Consider the following 23670-nt stretch of genomic DNA (forward strand, 5'->3'; position numbering starts at 1 on the left):
GTCAAGAATATAACAGTTTTTTCAGTTCTTTTTATTATGTTTAAGCTTTTGATTTTGATTTTGATAAAGAACTTTCTGTTTTGAACTTTCCTTAGAGTTTGACATTTTTAGCCAAAGTGTTCCTAAATAAAAATTTAGTCCTTGATTGATAGTTGATCATGGTTTACGTGATGCTACAAAATGCTAGTATCCATTCATATTATAGACACACCTTAAACATAGAGTACTTCTACTTTTGAATTTTTCTCTGAAGGAAGGAATATATCTAATTTTCATTAAAACTTTATTTTATATTTCGAAAAAGTTTAAGTGCCAATCATTTGTCCAGTAACGGTATTTTAACACGGCAATCGAATTGTCTGCTGACGGATGTTTAGTAGCAAATCAGAAGTCTAGTTAAGGTATTATAACACGATTTTTGTCTGCTGGCGGTGGTTTAGTAACAATTGTCACGATTTCCTCCAGTGAAAGTTAAAACGTATTTCCTCAAAAGATATAATTATGTCACAGAATTTGGCAAACCTCATTTAATTTTCCATGAAAATTCAATTTTAACCGAACAAAAGATTTCAATCACAGCCGACAGAACAGAAGCAATCTTGATTTAAAGTACGTCAATGTATAATAATAGAATTTTGGTATTAGAGAAGACATTGTAATGTGTTTCCTTCATCATTTTTTTTTTATTTTGCAATCGACCATTTTACTAAAGAAGGGAGACGAACGATACCGACGGAATAATCAAACTCATAAACATTGCCTGTTCACGAAATTGATGTTCTCAAATTTTTGGGTTGTTTTACTATGAAAACGTTCAACATCCAACATGATTAGGCCCCTGTGTAATAGAGGTATATTCGACAAGTTTAACATAATCTTTCTTAATATTTGTGCATTCCAAAAGCGGATGTCAGAAGTACGCATGGCAATTGCTTAATATAATATAACTTTTTCACATAAAGTAAATCCTATAACTATGGTCAAATAGTCCAAGTAAACAAAATCGTTTGCTGTTATAGGCACGTCACATACTCTGGATATAAAACCAAACAAACGAACAGATCTACGGAGAAAATATCATGACAAAACAAATAAAGATTTAGTTTGAGTAAACGTCCAATAAAACTAAGTAATTGTAACAATATTCCAACTAATTTCGATTGAATGTAAATTGCCATTTATTCATATAGGTACATTTACTAAATGTAAATACAGTTGTCAAATGCTTATAAATCAATCTTAATATGACTATGAAATAAATGTTATTACATTTGTAACTCATCAAAAGTTCGAAGTTGTTTGTATCTTGAGAAGATTACTTTGGTTCTGCTACATTGTTTTTCAAACAATATCTATATCTTTGAAGAGGAACAACATTTCTTCTTAAATTAGCAAAGTTATTCAACAGATAGAATACACAAATTGACTAAATAAATCTTATCCCCACACAATCAAACCAAATTAAAACTTTGGCCTTCATTCAGATTAAAGAGTTTTTGAGACTCATTATTTCATAATTTAATATTAATTTATAGTTAAATGTTCATTTTATTTTATAATCTTTGTATGACTTTGTATCCTAAAAATACCGATAGTGTATAATGACAATTAAGTTGGATTTAATTGACATGATGGATTTGACCGTACAAAACTAATAAGTTTTCAAAGCATAATTGATTTAATAGTGATTGTTACAGTTACTTATGTTTGAAAACAAAATGGATTTCAAAGTAAAAAATAAGAATGCGCTTTTGGAAGAATAAAACGTGTTTCAATCATATTGATGTTTACAATTAAACCAATAATTTGTTAGACTAAGCCAGGACATGTTGGGGAATATTATGCGTGTACATACTTCCCGAAAAGTTTGTTTACACACCGGATATATGCAAGATCATAAACACAGTCTATTTATGTTAACATTTTAATTCGAACGATATACTCTGAATGTCAGGCCATCACGTAATACACATTAGATTTACTGATATCAAATTAAATCAAAAGAAAAAAGAAATAGCAGGATCTGAGAGCACACATACCCTGCTCTGCATTTAAAGCCTGTGTTATATTGTCAAATAAACCATAAAAGGCATAAATAGTTCATGACACGCGATATCACTGAATTAGAAACCAGCCAAATTCAAACCAATGTAGCATTGAAAATAATGACAATTTCAATCACTTGAAAATGTTTTCTTTCTCTTTATTTATCTTTTTATTTATAAAGCGGATATCTTTTCTGTTGGTTTAAATGCTTGATTTATCTGAAATATAGCGAAAAATACAGCATGCCTCATGGGCATCGGTAATTATTATCTATGCTGATAAACAACCAAACGGAATACATTGTTTTTTTACCAACCATTATTATAAACTGGATTATATTAATCTTTGAATATAAAAAAGATATCAACTACACTGCATCACGTGATATTAAACAAACGTTTTCGCCCAAACAGATCGGCGACACTACCAAAACTGTCACCATTATTATGGTCAAATTTCATCAAGTTTACACTATAAAGACTGCATTGAAAAACCTTGCAGTTTCTTTTGTTTTTTTTTTTTTTAAATTTAGACAAGTTAATTAATACACTCAGGCACACATTGTGTGCAAAATGAGCAACATGATATAGTATACAAAATTATAAATTGACCAATAGATGTGACAAAGAACAACATTTTGTATTGGTCCATCACCTCGTCATGGTGACAATAAAACATCGTCATTGATCATACCTATGTTAATTGATGTCCCCACGACTGTCATTGCACGTGTTTTAATTAAACTGTATATTAGCACCCTACTTCTATTGTTACCACATATAACGTTAAAGATGAGAATTATACAGACAAATTTTATAACACTTTATCTTTGTCATATTATATGTTCAGACGTAATAAACATTTCCTACAATAATCTACATATATATTATTGTTATAAAGTCATTTATAAAGAGTAACGACAGAGAAATTAGAACTTAATAAACGCGTTTGCGGGAATTATATTATTGTCTGTCATATTTATTCGTATAGATATTCAATATGTTTGTTAATATACCATGAAATAAACAGCACTTAAGGCTATATTAGTTTTATTCTGTTGAAATTTAATAATACATTGAATCTAATCCTGAAATCATGAATTGCTCTACAACTTCGTTCTATATTTGTTTGTTTTTTTACTTTTTGTATTCAAGCGTCAGTGGTGAGTCTTTCTGGCGCAAATACTGAATTTTAATCCTGGTATCTATGGTGAGTGTATTTGCTGAAAATTGTTAAAAGAAATTGAGCTGCCATAGAGTTATTCTTTTTCTTGTAAGGCATGCAGGGTAGTACGATATTGATACTAATTTATAACAGAATATTAAGAAAATATAAACACTATAATGCTGAAAATCCTAATTTTGCACTTACAAGAATATAAATTATGGTTATCTTAACCGATTTTAGCTTGACACATGACATTGACAAATATGAGTGTTCATGTTCACACAACGGCTTTCATATTCGAAGTTGAGATACGACATCATGATTTTTATTTTCTTTTAAAAGATGTGTGTTTCAGATGACCACGGACATATTCCAAGTATCGTTACCACAATACCGTGCCATTTGCCTAGATCTAACCATTACTAGATATAATTCACCACCGATTTGATACTCAAAATTATCAATGTCTAACACGACGAGTGCTTTTAAAAGAGTGGTATAGACTTACCCTCTTTTAGCACCTATAGTTTTTGCTGATGTTCCTGTAGTTTATTCGTTAGTACTGAGTCCTGGATTGCCTTAGCTTTTCGATGTCATTTTCTGTTTGGCAATGACATTGTCAGTTTTTTCTCCAGGTAAGAGTTTTTAGTAAGCCATTTAAATCCTTCGCTTGTGCTTAACTAAGTAAATAATCAGTAAACAAGAAAACGGGAAGTATTAACACAGATTGTATCTTTAGAAATGAACAGTCGGAAAAAAGCCAGAGAAGTCAAATATGTCAATGACATTGTATTGATAAGATATTTGATTTATGGACCTATAAACATTCTTGTCAAGGATTTCACCGCGTTCGAATTTTATACAGTAGCTCTATAATCAATTATTTCTTTTCAAATTATCCTGCGTTTGGAAGGTGTTTACTCTTTTGGTTTTCTTTCACAATTTCGTCAACAAAATGTCTTACAGAAATAAGAAAAATGGTAAAAGATATACATTGATGAAAAAAGAAAAAGTCGCAGTGATCCATTTTCTGCATATTGATATAATGTCACTGGAATATGTTACTAAGAGCTTCTAGATCTGATATTAACCTGTTATTGACAAACTGATATATCAGACGAAAAGTAATAATGAAACAACAAGTGTTCGATACTGGATAAAATGTCTCGAGTAGTTTTATAAAATTTAACTAATCGAAACAAATACTATATTATAATGTGTCTGAGTAAACAGACCAAAACATTTCTTTCTGCACTGTAATGCTTGTTTTAAATAAGGTGTGCTTTTCCTCTTCTCCGTATAAATAACTAGACTGCGTTATTCAATACAATTAGCTTCATTCAACACATGTGTTTATACGATTTCTAAATCATTCTTTCAATTAACGTGGAGGACAAAAAAATAAGAGAAGAGCTTTCAAGATTCCTAACGTAATTACGTTAGATGTTATTAAAAAGCTTCGTATCATTGTTCAAAAGTCAATGTCCTCTCACAATGTGTGGTTCTTAAATACAAACAATAAACTGTCCATTTACATTCAAAACTCAATGAATAGAACTTATTAAATACAGAGCGTCGCTAGCTGGATCTACAATAAAACAATAAATGTTCATTTACATTAAAAACTCAATGAACAGAACTTATTAAATACAGAGCGTCGCTAGCTGGATCTACAATAAAACAATAAATGTTCATTTACATTAAAAACTCAGTGAACAGAACTTATTAAATACAGAGCGTCGCTAGCTGGATCTACAATAAAACAATAAATGTTCATTTACATTAAAAACTCAGTGAACAGAACTAATCAAATACAGAGCGAACCTTAGACAATACTTTCAATGAAACAATAAGTTTAAAATTTAAATTTCAAAACTAAGAGATTCTAAACGCTCAAGAAACACTCGAAGCAATTACGAAAAAGCCAACAAATTACTTTGTCTATGGATTTATGAGTTTTGAACAGCGGTATACTACTGTTGCCTTTATTTAGCCTAAAACGTATGTGAAACAACTGACAGCGTTCACACATTGTTACACTTACTCTCTGTAGACAGGGAAACAGTTTGTCATACTTGGAAAGGAGTCATTTTCCTTTATAAAACAATTGTGTTTGTATTCGTTAATCCACTATTTGTGATTGTACGCTGTAGTCGTTATACCCCGGATTTTTATGGGGTTCCATAGCATATCTTTATATTTGTTTTATTAACCTCCAAACAAATGTATGTCTGTTTTTGTTTTCATTTTTCCCAATCATGGGTTCTCTGTAAACTTTGTATGTCGTAACGTATTGTAAAACGTACTCCTCTTTTTTATAATGATTTATCTTAACAGTTAATTTCTTCCATTTAACAGTTTAAAGAAAATAATAAAATGTTGGTTTTTTTTCTCTTTTTCACACAACATTTGTCTCTTGATACTTGTCAATTCTTACTTGCATGTTTTTAAACAACCAGAACAATAAATAATGAAATAGACATCATTTAAAAAGACGTTAACCCAGTCTATGGAAGAAGCGAATCGATGAAAAAGTTTCTTATATCACATAGCGATATTGTCTTATATCAATTGTAAATATGCAGACATTCCATGCGGAAAATGTTGTTTTCGGCAACGAACAATTAAGAAAAGACGAACTTTAAAACTTACTGCTCAAATATAAACAACAATTGAGTCTAAATATGTATTCAGAAGTTAGTTAAAAGCAAAAGTTTATGTCTGTGTAAAATTTGATGTGCTGTTTTTTTCTTATATACAAAAATAAACAAATGCTATTAATTCTAATATAAATGCGATACTTTTGAAATATCATAGCAGTGTCTTTGTTTTATCAATATTAGTACTTGTTAGTATTAATATTAGACTGCTGTACCCATTTTTTGACAATTTTACCTATTATGTCTGTTTTGTTCAAGCATCGTTGTAAATAGAACAGAATTTGATGAGACTGCCATACATGCGAGAGGCTTAGCGCTATAAAACCAGGTTCAATCCACTATTTTCAAAATTTGAAAATGCCAGTACCAAGTCAGCATGTTTTATTATTTGATTTTGCCATTTGATTAGGGACTTTCTGTTTTGAATTGTCCTCGGAGTTCAGTATTTTTGTTATTTTACTTCTCAGTAGTATTGTATGTAAATAAGCAGTTTTTGGACCATTGGTTAAATGCAAATTGTTTTTGGTAACATCTTTCAAATTTCTTAATTGGTTTTGGAAGCAAAACTAATCAAATAAGGGTTTTATAAACAATGTCGTAATAAAATGGTTAAGTATCAAAATTATTGTTCACATATATAACATCTATCATTTCAATTTTGTCGTTTAAATACACCTTGCCTGTTATCATATAAAATAATTCATGGAAATTAAAGAGCAGACGTACGTCGTGTTAAATGTCACCCTGTTTTAAGAAAAGAGTTATTACTATATACTGAGAAATCTGCCTTACTTCGTACAAATGCTAACATTCGTCTAGAATTTCCCACAATGCAACTCGTTGATATAAGAAAGTATCGCTCGTTGATATTAGAAACGTTTATATCGATTCGCTTCTTCCATAGACTGTAACCTATATGTGTATTTTTTTTCTATTTCCATTTATCCATTTAAATCATAGATACCGACCAGTTTAACGTTTTTTGCAGATGATGCTTTATGTATTAATTTCATATCATATTAACACTGACACATCATCAATCGAATCAAATTATTGTGCAACGATTTTCAATAATTTATAGTGTGCTTTCATAACGAAATTATCTAGATTCAAAAAGGAGGTTTAATAAATATTGTCATATTTCATTATGAAAAACACATGTGATTGTATAATTGTATTCATTGTATCTATTCATCAATTTTGAATGATATCACATCAAACGTGAAATCGTAATTTGAATTTGCACGTACGAGAAATGAATAAAGATCCTATATAAACAGTTAAATTCATAACATTAACTAGCGCTTTCACAGATTTTTAGGTCAACTACTTTGACATTATAGATAAAATATCGTTTTATATTGTTTCACTCTCTTTTTACTGTTCATTATGTTGTATTTTGTGTTATCATTTCGGGTAAATGAATTTACTTTCCAGCATGAAACATGATATGGATTTTATGTTGGTACAAACGGGAGATACATGTTACTTTGTGTAACTTATTTGATGACTCTTCCGTCAGTTGGGATACACGTGATTCTGAATTCAATTGTGCATGTTGTATTCCGTAATCGATCATTAATCTTGTTTCGGATATTGCTTCCTTTTTTAAGTACATTATTAATTCTTCCAATTTTTTGTTGCGTAATATTTCTATTCTCGTAGTGTTAATATCCTTGACGTTAAGGTAAAATTAATATTTAATTTAACATTTTTTATATGGTTTGGGTAAAAGATTAGATACAAATGTGTATCGATGATACATAACAGAATCACATGTTAATCGGCTATTTCATGATAGTAAGTTAGTTGTGGTACAGTCCGAAATCTTTAATACTTTTCACGATTTTATGTTTTGTTTAAGGTTTTCAAAAGGGGTTCTTGTAATTATTGATTTACCATGTAATGAATCGAGATTGAGTTATTTCGATGTATATGTATTTGGCAGCTAACACCATCTTTAAAATATGACGTGAGTGTTGTACGCAAATAAAAATGATGGAGTCGTCATGACTGTTTGCTTTACATCAAGTGGCGATTGAATGCATGTATTATATATTGTCATTTTGTTTAGTTTCTTTTGTTACCTGTTTTGACATCGGACTCGGACTGCTTTTGAACTGAGTTTAACTGTACGTATTGTTGTGTGTTTGTTTTTTCTACATTGGATACAGGTATAGGGGGAGGGTTGAGATCTCAAAAAAACATGTTTGACTTCTCTGCATGTTTGTGCCTATCCCATGTCAGGAACCTTTCGCCTTTGTTAGTCTTGTTAAATTCTAATTTTAGTGTATTGTGTATAATTCGGAGTTTAGTATGACGTCCATTATCACTTAAGTAGTAAAAATATTTGTTTATGGGCCAACTGAAGGACTCCTGCGGGTGCAGGAGATTCTCGCTGCATTGAGGAACCAATGGTGGCCTTCGGTTGTTGCTCTTCTGTCGGGGTGTTGTCTCTTCGACACATTCCCAAATTCCATTCTCAATTTTATAAAAAAAAAAAAAAAAACATTCATTATTACAGTTATATATACCAAGTCAGGAAAATCGATTTAAGACTTTCGAACAGCGGTATACTAATGTTGACTTTATATATGATAAATTATAGATAACATTATCTGTATTACACGTTACTTACAAAGGTCGTATAGAATAATTGTTATATCATCATTTGAAATAATCTTTCGTTGGAAAAAAGGGGTGGTGAGTTTAATATAAGTCAACTCGTCAAGATAAATAGATTTGACATCATTCACCTAACTTTTACTTACTTTAAACGTTGATGATTTAGTTTGTTCTCGCGAGGACAACATTATGATTCATTTATTCGGAAAATTGATAATCCTACGTTGATAACTGAATTTTGTGGTTTCTTCGTAGAACCTAATATCTAAAAAATCAATTCGTAGTTCATGAAATCAAAAATCAAAAAAAACATCTGAACTCATGCAAACACGAGTCCAGAAAATACAAAGCTAAAAGAGAGACAAACGATACCAAAGGGACATTCAAACTCATTAGTCAAAAATAAATGCCTAACGATATGGCTACAAAACTAACAGACAAGCAACAGCGCACAAAACACAACATAGAAAACTTAAGATTGAACAACACTAATCCCACAAAACAATGGAAGGGGGTGTCTCAAAGGTGCTATGGAAGGATAAAAAGATCTTGTTCCATATGTGACACTCGTCGTGTTGCTCACATTGTACAAACCATTTGAAAAGTCTATTTCGGTAAGTCACATTTAGGAAAAGGGGACGGAATTGTAAATAACATGCGTAGATATACCACTATAAAAATATACTTGACGAGACTAGGACTAGGAAAGACTCTTCCCAATTGACTAAACTATTCAGATAAATGGATTGAAAAGGCCAGAAAGAAAGAAAAAGCGTGAAAAAAATTAAAACACAACATGATTAGTTTATGGAAACTTATATGCTTAAAATAAAAGATATTTTACATACTAGTATACATTAAAATATATGAAACAAATGTTTTATCATTTGATTTTGCCATCTGATTTTGGACTGTTTTGAATTTTCCTCGGAATTCAGTTTTTTTTTTTTATTTTACTTTTTTGTACGAGTGTATGATTCAATATCAATTTAAAAACAATGCACTTTTTGAACGAAGAATTAGGTTGCATGTTATACGCTATTTTACATTGTCAATTATCTTTAAAGTGCTTTTCGTCAAACAATGACACAAATAAACAGTCTAGTAAATAATATATCTTCATATACATCTATGAAAATCATCTAGGTTTAATGCATACAATGATAACGTCAGAATTTGGAATAGTGCACGCAACTTTTGAGGAAGGTCATTAGTCACAATATTTTGATGGCAGCTTTGGAACATTTTACGATGTTCGACAGCAATTAACAGCAAGATTTCATATAACTTAAATATACACTCGGAAATAAAGTTCCGAATATATATTCTTCTTCTGTCAAGTAAACCCTGCACGAATATCGAATTGACTAGAACACGAAGAATATATTAAAATGTTATCATGTTTAATTAATATATATATAAACAGAAGGATTTTTCTAACCAATGGAATAGATTTCTTAATCTGTTTTTGGTTAAAATGTAAAATGTACTGGAATTTTCGGTGTTCAATGCACTTCAACTTCCAACTTCAGGCTTTCAAACTGTTCCATTTTTGGGACTATACGTCCATGTAGCGTACACAATTATAAGCCTGTCATCTCTGCTTTTTCAAGACAGTTAGTGCATTTGATACATATATGTACTTCCAAGATGATACTAAAAAGATTTTCAATCAGTATTGCAAAACTAAAGAAAATGACCTAGAGTTATATTAAAACCTATCCTCAGTAAAACAAATATTATACAATATAACTAAACAATAGGAATGCAATATCTAAACAATCCGTGTACAGCAAGTCCAAGATTTGTTTACATAGAAATATTGATATGTAAAATGAGACAACTTTCACCCTAAGACCTACGGCCAGAATTATGTCACCACAAGCCTACAACAATGAAAACATTTAATACCGTGTAGTGAGCTTTAATTAATTAGGCATATGACAGAAAATATGTTTTGCAATACAAAAGAGGAAAATGAAGACTTGTTCTTATTTTTTTAAAGACGCTAAAACAATATACCATCTGCCAATCATTATTATCAGAGAAAGAATAGTGTCGAAAATGTTAAAGACAAAAATGTAAGACGGATAAAAGTGTAAAGGTTTTTGGGAATTTGCTTAAAGGAAATCTCCTCAGACTTTATAATTGGTTCTTGAAATAAAACCAAAAAGGATGGTCGTAGAGTTTCGTCGACATTTTCTAAAACTCCAGACTAATTTTAAGAGAATTATTCATTGTAAATCTAGGAACCGTATGATTTATTTTATTATATAAACACAGTTACTTCGCAATTTAGTATCTATGTAAAGTCTGCTTTTCATGACTTGTGTACATGGTTCAAAAACCTTTTCACGATCATATAATTATGTGACTAAGTCGATGTAACCTTAATTTACCTATCTGCATCGCATAATTAACTGTATTATTCAGCTCCATAATACGCTGTATTTAGACCTGGCATTGTCGTTTGAATGTATAGCCCTGGCCTTTTGAATTTTATATGAATGTGTCTGTCCAAACAAAAATTTTAATTGTACAATATTAAGATTCAACTAAAGTTAAAATATAGAACACTTCATAAACATCTAAACTTTGCCATTATTTTTCCACATATAATCAATAAAGTCTTAATCTATGGGAACACGAGTTTATCAATTTTTACGCATCCATCTCGTATAATCGTCAAAAAACGTATTCTCTCAGTCTGTTTTGATGTGAAAAGATGGCAGCTAATTAATTGTCGTGTTTTAAAGCCGTAGATTGTCACCTTGATATTAAACAATCAACAAAGCAGCATGAATATTGAGCACGTGTATAACATGTACTTTGCGATAAAAGTTCATTTAAATGACCGATCCATGCGTATTGTGATCACGGTTTTTGTTTACGGGAAAGGTCACGCTAGGTTCATTGCATACGCAAAGAATATCGGCGAATTGTTTATCGGAAGCAAACAATTTAAAAATTAAATGTCTTCTGTATTTGGACTAATTATAGAATTTTCTTCAGAAAAAAATATATGTACATAGGTTTTATGATAAAAAAAAAACTAGCCATTAAGTTATTTAACACATGTGCATCTTTTTTTTTTAATTTGAAGTTTCATGTGACCATTATGATCTCTAAATATTTTTATTTTTTTTGCGATTTTCAGGTAGTGCATTGTGTCAGTAATTTTCATCCAATATAGTCAGTGATTTGGATTTTATATACACATCATGTTTTCATGTTTTGGTTCTTATACATCCTTGGTTTTCAAGTATGTGTATTTATAATATCCGGATTGAGGTAAATCTAAATTAAAACCACGTCCTACGCCTAACATAATTAAAGTTTTTTTTTATCTTCTATTTTTCAGAAATGTAAATCAGCTGGATTTTTTGTTTGTTTTTATCTTAATGATGGTCTGTTTTAACTTTTTGTTCAAAATATAATTATATTAAATCTCATACAGTATCCATTCCATAATTGTTACACGTACAACACATTACTGTAATTAAGTACGACAAGGTCATATCGTGAACATTCCTATATCTCTTTTTTTAAATATAGATAACGAAAGATTTCGTAATGCTTATTTAATGTTTTATGACGTTAGAATAGACAACAAAGATGTAAATACTTTACTAAGGGGACTTTCAAGACAGCATGTTCAGGTACAAAGAATTGTTGTCTGTTATGAAAATTCTCAATTGAAAGATATATGCAAGAAAAGGCGTTATCTTCTATTGGATTTTAATATTTCAAATGGCCTTTGTCAAATAGCTTTGCTTGTCTAGAATCTTTAGTCTATAAACAGCTAAAGATTACAACAACTTAAAACTGACGGTATGCCATTTGGCGGCCAAAAAGTATGAAACATGTATTATATATTCGATGCTTACTCTAATCGGAAAATCTAATTAAAATTCATTGACTTTGGCCATGATAGAATTCATAATATGAACCTGAGTTCAATATAATAGGTAGGCACTCACTACTGAAAGCCCGAGCTTGCTCGGAGGTTTACTGGTATGCATACAAGTTCGCTGCATTGGAGATCAGACTTCAAAGTTAAAAAGGGAAAACAATGAATTTAACTCTGATTTCCAAGCATTTCGTGCATCATATTTGAAATTGATTACAAGTAAATTGAAAGTCAAAAGACGATTGTTAATTTTTGCATTATATCAACCAAATATCATCTTTAAACAGTGATTACAACCCGCTTCTCGTTGACTGTCATTGAACTTCGTTGCTGCGATTTGGCAATTCAGTTCTACTTCGCGACAAGGGAAATAACATGCGTCAAAACATAAGTTTATAGAAAAATTTATTATTTATGAAACGATCGTTTAGAAATGTCCGTAAAAACCTAGACCTATGCATGACAAAATGTAAAACAACTCGAAAACAAAACCCAACGGTCGTATTTATGTTAAAAACAAAAAAAGAAATAAATATTTGTGAAGTGCCATTTTCAGGTTGATAACGACAATTTAGAAAAAACTACGTCAACTTGGGTGAAACGTTTGGTCGATTAATTCTGCATATATTTTTTGTTTTTACAGACTCAATACTGTGTATATTTTAGCGTGTTGTTTTTGTCGTATTCTTTTTCTATTGTGATGTTTTGTACATTTTACATCATATTTTCGTACTAACATTGATTAAATACCAATAATGCCGTAATAATGGTATATAATAATATTCTAATCCCCAGTTTAATGAAGAAAACAATCTGTTTAAGCAGAAGACGACAAAAAATTTCTGAATCCAGATTTTCCCCATGCCTCATAGTGTTAAATTGTGAACCAAATAATTTGATTAATAGCGTTGAAAAACTTAATAAAATTGTTAGCGCTTAGCGCGATTTTTTTTTCTCTCTCACTTCGACTAAACAACCATATCCCCACTTTTGAAGTTACATGGTTGCTCCCAAAGACAACGTTTGGACTGATTCTTGTAAAAAGTGTATGCATTTATCATATACGTAGCTCCATTAGGGGCCCTAAATTAAACTCTGTTTTTAAATAGCAAATCAAAGGAAAAAAGATTGTTTTGAATTGAGGGATATCATAGTTCCGTATTTGTTATTTGTGCATTTTAAAGTTATCGTACGACAATCAACTTTGAGCAATTTGAACACAGGCACGTCCAATCAGAATGGGGCGTGTAAAAAGAGTGTCACGCTGTCAGCTGCATGAAGGATTTTTTTTCCATTTCTGGTTATACACCAATTTTGCTCTAAATCAAAACCGGTACAATGTAAAACGCTGAATATTAAGTAAAGCATTCACATACGGAACGCTGAAATGTGAATATATGAAAGTAAATATAAGAATCGAAACAATTGATTAGGTGTTTGGCCAAAGTGAAGTTAAACATGTCAAAATCTATCTTAAAGGGCTACTTTGCTCGAGGGAGTTGAATCCTAAGTTTCTTTGTAATTTTTATGTAAAATTATCGATTTTTTTTGTTGCTAGGGACAAAAATATCATGAATAATCAGGAACAAATTAGCAATAAATACAGCAGGGAGGGATTGTGCTTGCTATTCATATGATGAAGTCATAATTCTTTCAATTAGTTCAATTGAGGTCTTGAGATGGAATATATCAGTATACTGCTAGCTTTATATATAATAGTCTTTTGTTAATTTTTTATCATTGTCATTTTGAAATAGTAAGTACAGAGTGAGTCGTGGATAATATCTAGGTCCTTTACTGCGAAAGGATTTTAACTCTCGGTCTCGAACGATGTTAGGATCTCCTGTTATAACATGGGAAATTGGTCCATAAAGGTATTTGGAAATACTGCAATTACATGAAGTAGGTGTATGTTCACTGATATTAACATCTTTACACAATTGGCTATAATATAACCATATATGCATTTATCAATATCAATGTAACCTTGAATGGTATTCTGTCTAACAACACGTTTATTATTCTATGTATTAAGTTTTGTTCTGTACTTATGGCCTTATTACGTTTAAAAATTTAAACCACCAACATAAATCGTATAGCACTTTATTGAGAGTAAACCAACCAAAAACAAACCTTACTGCATTCAAATATGAGTTCACTAATCGAAACAAATGCTATATTATAATGCGTCTGAGTAAACAAACCAAAACAAATATTATCGCACTAAGATATGAGTTGACTTATCAAAAGAAATACTATATTATAATGTGTCTGAATGAACTAACCAAAAACAAACCATTTTGCACTTAAATATGAGCTAACTGATCGAAAGAAATGCTATATCATAATGTGCCTGAGTAAACAAACCAAAACAAATCTTATCGCACTAAAATATGAGTTAACTATTCGAAACAAATACTATTTTATAATGTGCCTGAGTAAACAAACCAAAACAAACCAAAACAAACCTTACCTATCTAAAGCCCCAGTCCCACTAGACCACGATCTCACCACGCTCATCGCGATCTAAATTGAATTCAGATCGTGGTGAGGTCGCGGTATGAGCGGCATGAAAATGTAAATTTTCGTTGCTTTCACGATGCTACTACGTCCTCATTACGCTTCTACAACGATCCCGCTACGATTATAACACGTTCTCACCGCGCTTATTCTGCGACCTTACTACGCTTATCAAGATCTTTCTACGCTCATCACGTTCTCACGTCGACCATACCACGAGTTATCCGATTGCAACACGATCCTACTACGCTTCTACTGCGATTATAGCACGTTCTTACCACGATTACACTACGTTCAAACCGCGATCTTACTACGCTCTCAGGAATAACGTCAACATCGTGTTCCATATTAATACAGTATAATTCCTTCAGTTGTATTTCTAATTAATACGTAGATTTCTCGAAAAAAAAATACAATCAAGCCACCAAAATCTACTAGAACAGGTGGGCGTGGTGTTAGGGTTGATGTAGAGGCAGATGGAGCTCTGATAGTAACGAATCTTGATCAAGTAGAGATGTCGGACCGACCAATCTGACCTATATGTAAATTACAACCTATTGCTGGTCTATAAAGCTGAAATGACGATATTTTAGTGAACGATAGCAGATATGAAACAGATGTGTCAATAGATATAGGAAGATGTGGTATGAGTGCCAATGAGACAACTGTCAATTCAAGTAGCAATTTTAAAAAGTAACAATTATAGGCCAAGATACGGCCTTCAACACGGAGCCTTGGCTTACACCTAACAGCAAGATATAAAAGGCCTCTAAAAATACTAGTGTAAAACCATTCAAACGGGAATACCAACGGTCTAATCTATATGAAAACAAGAAGCCTGGTTGAGAAAGTGGACAAGAAGTCCCAATTACATAGTGATACAGACAAACAAAACCTGGAGAGAATTAATATATTTGATGGGAAAATGACAATGAGAATAATGGTCGTAGTATGAACGTAGTCAGGTCGTAAAGATAGCGTGATGAGAACGGCAAGGGCGCGCTAGAATCGTACTATGGTCGTGAACAGCGTGGTATAGTCGTAGTGGAAGCGTAGTTTGGTCGCGGTGAGAACGTGATGCTAGTTGTGAGGTCGTAATAACGTCGCAATGAGATCGTAGCGCAGTTTCTCCGAATAGAATCACGCTTTCGCTACGCTCTCACTACGATGGTACAGCGACCTTTGTGATCTTACTACGATCTTAGTGCGCTCTCACTACGCTTCTACTACGACCTGATTTGGCCACGATCGCACCACGATTGTTTTGAACATGTTCAAAGTTGGCCACGCACATCACGATCTTGAAGACCTCACCACGACCGTGATACGACCTTACTGCGATCTACACGATCGTACTACGATCATCAAAATTTGCATTTTTTTTTACAGATCGTAGTGCGATTGTGGCCTAATGGGACTGGGGTATAAAATATGAGTAAACTAATCGAAACAAATACTATATTATAATGTATCTAAGTAAACAAACCAAAACAAATCTTATTGAATTAAAATATGAGTAAACTAATGGATACAACTACTATATTATAATGTGTCTAAGTAAACAAACCAAAAAATTCTATCTGCACTGGGATACTAGTTTTAAATAACGGTTTGTTTTTCCTTTTTCCAGTATAAATAATTAGACTGGTTTATTCAATACAGTGTGCTTCATTTAACAAATGCGTTTATATGATTTCTAACTCCTTCTTTCAATTAACGAGGAGGACAAATAGATAAGAAAAGAGCTTTCAAGATGCCTAACTTAATTACGTTAGATGTTATTAAATAGCTTCGTATCATTGTTGAAAAGTCAATGTCCTCTCTGGCTGTGTTGTTCTCAAATACAAACAATAAACTGTCCATTTACATTCAAAACTCAATGAACAGAACTTATTGAATACAGAGCGTCACTAGCTGGTTCTACAATAAAACAGAAAATGTTCATTTACATTCAAAACTCAATGAACAGAGTTAATCGAATACATATTGAACATGACTTTCAAAGAAAGCCAATGTTATAAAAATGAAACAATCAAAACAAGTTTAAAACAAACACATTAAATAAATTCCAAAACTAAGTAATTCGAAACGCTCAAGAAACAATTACGACAAAAGCCAACAAATTACTGAGCCCTAAAAATGATCAGAAACAACTGACAACTTTCACACATTATTACACTTACTAGAGGGAAGCAGTTTGTCATATCTCGGATAGGAGTCATTTCTTTGTTTATACAACAGTTCGTATTGTGTTTGTTATTTGTGATTGTACGCTGTAGTTATTAACCCCGTTTTTAAAAGGATCATTAGCATATCTTTAGATTCGTTTTATCAACTTAAAGATATAAGAAGATGTGATGTGTGTGCCAATTAGACAACTCTTCATCCAAGTCTCAATTTATTATTAAAGTAAGCCATTAAAGGTCAAAGTACTATCAAACACTTATGAACCACATCAAGAAACGACAACTACTGAACATCAGATTCCTGTCTTAGGACAGGTGTCAACTGTCTTTGTTTTTAGTCTAACAATGGCCTTCTTTTGTAAACTTATAGTATTCGTTATTAGGATTTATCTTAGCAATTATTTTTTTTTTCATTTAAAAAAAGTTTTAAAATGTTTTTCTTTTTCTTTTTCTTTTGCACTAAATATTTGTCTATTTATGGTTGTTAAACAACAACAAAAAAGTAATAGAATAATCATTAATTGAAAAGACGTTAACATATACATTTGTGCACTTTTTTTAACTCTGTTTCCATTTACTCATTTAATTTATCGATACTGGCCAACTTACCATTTTTTGCAGATGATGCTTTATGTATTAATTTAATATCGTATTAACAGCGACCCATCACCAATCGAAGCAAATTATTGTGCAACGATTTTCAATATTATTAATAGTGTGCTATCATAACGAAATTACTTAGATTCAAAAAAGAGGTTTTATAAATATTGTCATATTTCATTATGAAAAACACATGTGATCGTATAAGTGTATTCATTTTATCTATATCGGTGTCAATTTTGAATGATATCACATCAAACGGGAAATCATAATTTGAATTTTCACGTACGAGAAATGAATAAAGATCCTATATAAACAGTTCAATTCATCACAATAACTAGCACTTTCACAGACACTTCTAGGTTCACTGTGACTTGTATAGATAACATATCGTTTTAAATTGTTTGACTCTCTTTTGCGGTTGGTTATCATGTATTTTGTCTTATCATTTTGGGTAAATGAATTTACTTTCCAGCATGAAACTTAATATGGATTACATGATGTTACAAACGGGATATACATGTTACTTTGTGTAACTTATTTAATGACTCTTCCGTCGGTTGGGGTCGCCATGGTTCTGTATTCATATTGTAATCCTTAATCGATCTCTAGTCTTGTTTTGGATGTTGCTTCTTTTCTTAACGTAAATTATTAGTTCTCTCAATCCTTTGTTGCGTAATTTTTCTGTGCTCATAGTGTCGATTATCCTTAATGGTAAGTTAAAACGAATATTTAATTCCCCATTTTATGGGTGGTTTGGATAAAAATCCAAAAAAATCTCCTGGGGTCATGTCGAAGGGAGTTATCCGAAATCTTTGATACTTTTCACGATTTTATGTTTTGTTAAAGGTATTCAACGGGATTCTTGGAATTATTGATTTAACATGTTATGAATCGAGATTCAATCAATTCGATGTATTCGTATTTGGCAACTAACAACACCTTTAAAATATGACGTGAATATTGTACGTTTATAAAAATAATCGAGCCGTCTTGACTGTTTGCTTTACATTAAGTGGCGATTGAATGCATGTATTATTGTCATTTTGTATAGTTTCTTTTGTTACCTGTTCTGACACCGGACTCGGACTTTTCTTAAACTGAGTTTTACTGTGCGTATTGTTGTGTGGTTTTTTTTCTACATTGAATAGAGGTATAGGGGAGGGTTGAGATCTAACAAAAACATGTTAAACCCGCCGCATATTTTAGCCTGTCAAAATTCAGGAGCATCTGGCATCTGTTAGTCTTGTTTCATTTTTAATTTCAATTTCTGGTGTATAATTCGGAGTTTAGTATGACGTCCATTATCACTGAACTAGTATACATATTTGTCTAGGGCCAACTGAAGGACTCTTCCGGGTGCGGGAGTTTCTCGCTGCATTGAAGACCCAATGGTGGCCTTCGTCTGTTGTCTGCTATGTGGTCGTGTTGTGGTTTATTTGACAAATTCCCCATTTCCATTTATCAAACCATTTATGTATTACAATTATATATACCAAGTCAGGAAGAAAGCAGTTGTTTTCTTATAGTTCGTTTCTCTGTGTGTAACGTTGTCGTTTTGATTTGTTGTTGCGCTTTAGTATTTTGTTGTTTTCCTCTTTAAGGTGATGTTGTTCCCTCGGATTTAGTTTGTAACCCTTATATTTTTCTCTCAATCGATTTATGACTTTCAAACAGCGGTATAGTACTGTAGCCTTTATAAATAATTAATCATTTAAATATATCTTTAGTTGGAACAAAAGTGGTGGTTGATTTAAATAAGTCATCTCGTCACGATTAACAAATTTGACATCATTCACCTAACTTTTACTTACTTTAAACTTTGATGAATCATTTTGTTTTGGTTAGGACAACATTATGATACATCCAATCAAAAAATTGATAATTTCTCGTTGATTACTGAATTTTGTAGTTTCGTCGTCGAACCTAATACTTTAAAAAAATCAAATCGTAATTCATGCAATCAAAATACAAGAAAAATCGGAACTCATGCAAAAAACGAATCCAGCAAATACAAAGATAAAAGAAACGATATCAAAGGGACATTCAAACTCATTAGTCGAACATAAACGGACAACGCCATGGCTAAAAGAAACCAACAGATAAACAACAGTGAACAAAACACAGCATAGAAAACTTAAAACTGAGCAACAATAATATCACAAAAAAAGGGGCTATTGAAGTAGGATAAAAAGATCTTGTTCCATATGTGACATTCCTCGTGTTGCTCATATTGGTACACACCACTTAAAAAGTATATTTCGGTATATCACATTTTGGAAAAGGGGGCGGGATTGTAGATAACATGCGTAGATATACCACTAGGAAAAATATACTTAACGAGACTAGGAAAGTCACTTCTTAGTTGACTAAACTCTTCAGATTGATGAATTGAAAAGGCCAGAAAAAAAAGCGTGAAAAAAATTAAACACAAAAAGATTGGTTTAAGGAAACTAAGGTGCTTAAAATAAAAGAATTTTCCAAACTATTATGTAGTATAAGTAAAAATATATAATAAAATGCATTTTGTACGAGTATATGATTCAATATCAATTTAATAAACAATACACTTTTTGAACGAAGAATGAGGTTGCATAATATATGATATTTTATATGGACAATTATCTTTAAAATGCTTTTTGTCAAACAATGACACAATTAAACAGTCAACTACATTTTGTAAATAATACATCTTCATATTCATCTATGAAAAATCATCGATGTTTAATGCATATAATAATGTTGTCAGAATTTGGAAGAGTGCACGCCGCAACTTTTCAGAGGGTCATTAGTCACAATATTTTGATGGCTTCTTTGGACATTTATGATGTTCGATAGCAAATAACAGCAAGATTTCATATTACTTTAATATGCACTCGGAAAATAAAATTCCGAATATATATTCTTCTTCTTTTAAGTAAACCCTGCACGAATATTGAATAGACTAGAACACGAAGAAAATATCCTTGATTTATTCAATTCTTTTAATTTACGGTTTTAGAATGTTAAATTGTTAGAAACAGAAGGATTTTTCTAACCAGAGGAACATATTGTTTAATCCGTACTTTGTACAATGTACTTGAATTTTCGGTGTTCAATGCTCTTCAACTTCGCATTTCAAGCCTTTCAAACTGTTCTACTTTTGAGACGGATATAGATTTAACTTCCATCTAGCGTACAGAATTATAAGCCCCTTAACTCTGCTTGTCAAGACAGTTTGTGTATTTAATACATACTTGTACCCCTCTACTTCCTAGATGTTACTGAAAAGATTTTCAATCAGTATTGCAAATTATAGAAAATGACCTAGAGGTACATTTATATAAAAGCACATCCTCACTAAAACAAATATTCAAAAATATAACCAAAAAAACAGGAATGCAATATATACATGATCCGTGTACAGCAAATACAAAATTTGTTTACATAGAAATATTGATATATAAAATGAGACAACTATCCACCTAAGACCTACGGTCAGAAATATGTCACCTTAAGCCTTAAAACATTTCATATCGCATAGTGAGCTTTAATTTATTAAAGGCATAGGACAGAAAATTGTTTTACAATTCAAAAGAGGAAAATAAAGACTTGTTTTTTGCTTTGTTTTTTAGAGACGCCAAAACAAATTACCAACTGCCAAACAGTATTATCAGATGAAGAATTTGTCGAAAAGGTTAAAGACAAAAACGAAAACGGATAAAAGTGTAAAGGTTATTCAAGAATATGCTTAGAGGTAATCTCCTCTAACCTTATAATTGGATCTTGAAATAAAACCGAAAACTCCAGACTAATTTTAAGCGAATTAATCATTGTAAATCTCAAAACCGTATGATTTATTTGATTATATAAACAGAGTCACTTCGCAAATTATTCTCTATGTAAAGTCTGCTTTTACTGACTTGTTTATATGGTTCAAAAACCTTTTTACGTGTATATATCCTTGTGAATAGGTCGATGTAATATGTATTTCCCTATCGCCATCACATAGTTTACTCTTTTCTTCAATATTCAACTCCATAATACGCTGTATTTAGGCCGGGTATTGTCGTTTGAATGAGTATCCCTGCACTATTGAATTGTATATGACTGTATTTGTCCAAACAAAAATATTAATTGTACAATGTTAAGCTTCCATTATAGTCAAAATATAGGACACTTCATAAACATCTAAACTTTGCCTGTATTTTTCAACCCATAATAAATTAAAATGAACGAATACTGTTATATGCAATGCAGTGCAAGCTAGTGTTGATTTGTCACATAAATATGTTTCTATTGAATATATGTCCAATGTCTGTATTGTACCTTCGATATTCGTTCACCTAGATACATTGGAATTAACTGAAACTCGAAAATATACATACATATTCTGAAAAATCAACATTATCTTGTGCTGCATTAGATGTTAAAGTATTCGTCCATACCAAATTTAAACAAATTAAGTAGGCATCCAGAAAAATTTTGGAAAATTTAGTGATCACCGCAAGAACTGGTCGGCCACAAAAAACAATTTCAAGTTTTTTTATAATTTACACAGTGTGTATATGTTAATTATGTTTAAATGAACATATGCATAGTTCAAGACTTTATTCATTATAGATTGAAACATACTGGCAAATTTATATGTTTATGAAGTGTCCTATATTTTGATTTTAGTGGAACTTTAACTCGATCACAAACACATCGTGAGTATTCCATTTTTAGCTCACCTGGCCCGAAGGGCCAAGTGAGCTTTTCTCATCACTTGGCGTCCGGCGTCCGTCGTCCGTCGTCCGTCGTCCGTCGTCTGTCGTCGTCCGTCGTCCGGCGTCGTTAACTTTTACAAAAATCTTCTTCTCTGAAACTACTGGGCCAAATGTAACCAAACTTGGCCATAATCATCATTGGGGTATCTAGTTTAAAAAATGTGTCCGGTGACCCGGCCAACCAACCAAGATGGCCGCCATGGCTAAAAATAGAACATAGGGGTAAAATGCAGTTTTTGGCTTATAACTCAAAAACCAAAGCATTTAGAGCAAATCTGACAGGAGTAATATTGTTCATCAGGTCAAGATCTATCTGCCCTGAAATTTTCAGATGAATCGGATAATCGGTTGTTAGGTTGCTGCCCCTGAATTGGTAATTTTGAGGAAATTTTGCTGTTTTTTTGTTATTATCTTGAATATTATTATAGATAGAGATAAACTGTAAACAGCAATAATGTTCAGCAAAGTAAGATGTACAAATAAGTCAACATGACCAAAATGGTCAGTTGACCACTTTAGGAGTTATTGCCCTTTATAGTCAATTTTTAACCATTTTTCGTAAATTTTAGTAATCTTTTAGAAAAATCTTCTCCTCTGAAACTACTTGGCCAAATTTAACCAAACTTAGCCATAATCATCATTGGGGTATCTAGTTAAAAAAATGTGTCCGGTAACTCGACCAACAAACCAAGATGGCCGCCATGGCTAAAAATAGAACATGGGGTAAAATGCAGTTTTTGACTTATAACTCAAAAACCAAAGCATTAAGAGCAAATCTGACAGGAAGTAAAACTGTTGATCAGGTCACGATCTATCTGCCCTGAAATTTTCAGATGAATCGGATAATCGGTTGTTAGGTTGCTGCCCCTGAATTGGTAATTTTGAGGAAATTTTGCTGTTTTTTTGTTATTATCTTGAATATTATTATAGATAGAGATAAACTGTAAACAGCAATAATGTACAGCAAAGTAAGAACTAAAAATAAGTCAGCATGACCAAAATAATCAATTGACCCCCTAAGGAGTTATTGCCCTTCATAGTCAATTTTTAACAATTTTCTTAAAATTTGAAGATTTTCAATAACATTTTCCACAGAAAGTACTGTTATAGGTTGCACTTTGTAAATACAGCTGTTTCTCAAAACACGCCTCTTTTGGGGAGTAATTGAATATTCATAGAAAATTCATTTTGTTTACAAACTGGTTCCC

The 23670-nt window shown here is 31.7% G+C and overlaps 1 protein-coding gene and 1 long non-coding RNA gene across 2 annotated transcripts in view; one reads left to right on the forward strand and one right to left on the reverse strand.

Annotated features, from left to right (window-relative positions):
- LOC139501749 (G-protein coupled receptor dmsr-1-like) overlaps positions 1 to 23670 on the reverse strand; it is a 50890-nt gene that overhangs the window by 12294 nt on the left and 14926 nt on the right. The window lies entirely within an intron of this gene.
- The window catches only part of LOC139501751 (uncharacterized), a 114861-nt gene continuing 113611 nt past the window's right edge, over positions 22421 to 23670 (forward strand). Inside the window, exon 1 of the long non-coding RNA XR_011658646.1 lies at positions 22421 to 23572. This is a non-coding gene — a long non-coding RNA (uncharacterized lncRNA). The remainder of the gene's footprint in view (positions 23573 to 23670) is intronic.

The sequence above is a fragment of the Mytilus edulis genome, chromosome 13, assembly GCF_963676685.1.
Source record: "Mytilus edulis chromosome 13, xbMytEdul2.2, whole genome shotgun sequence".
NCBI classification, from domain to species: domain Eukaryota; kingdom Metazoa; phylum Mollusca; class Bivalvia; order Mytilida; family Mytilidae; genus Mytilus; species Mytilus edulis.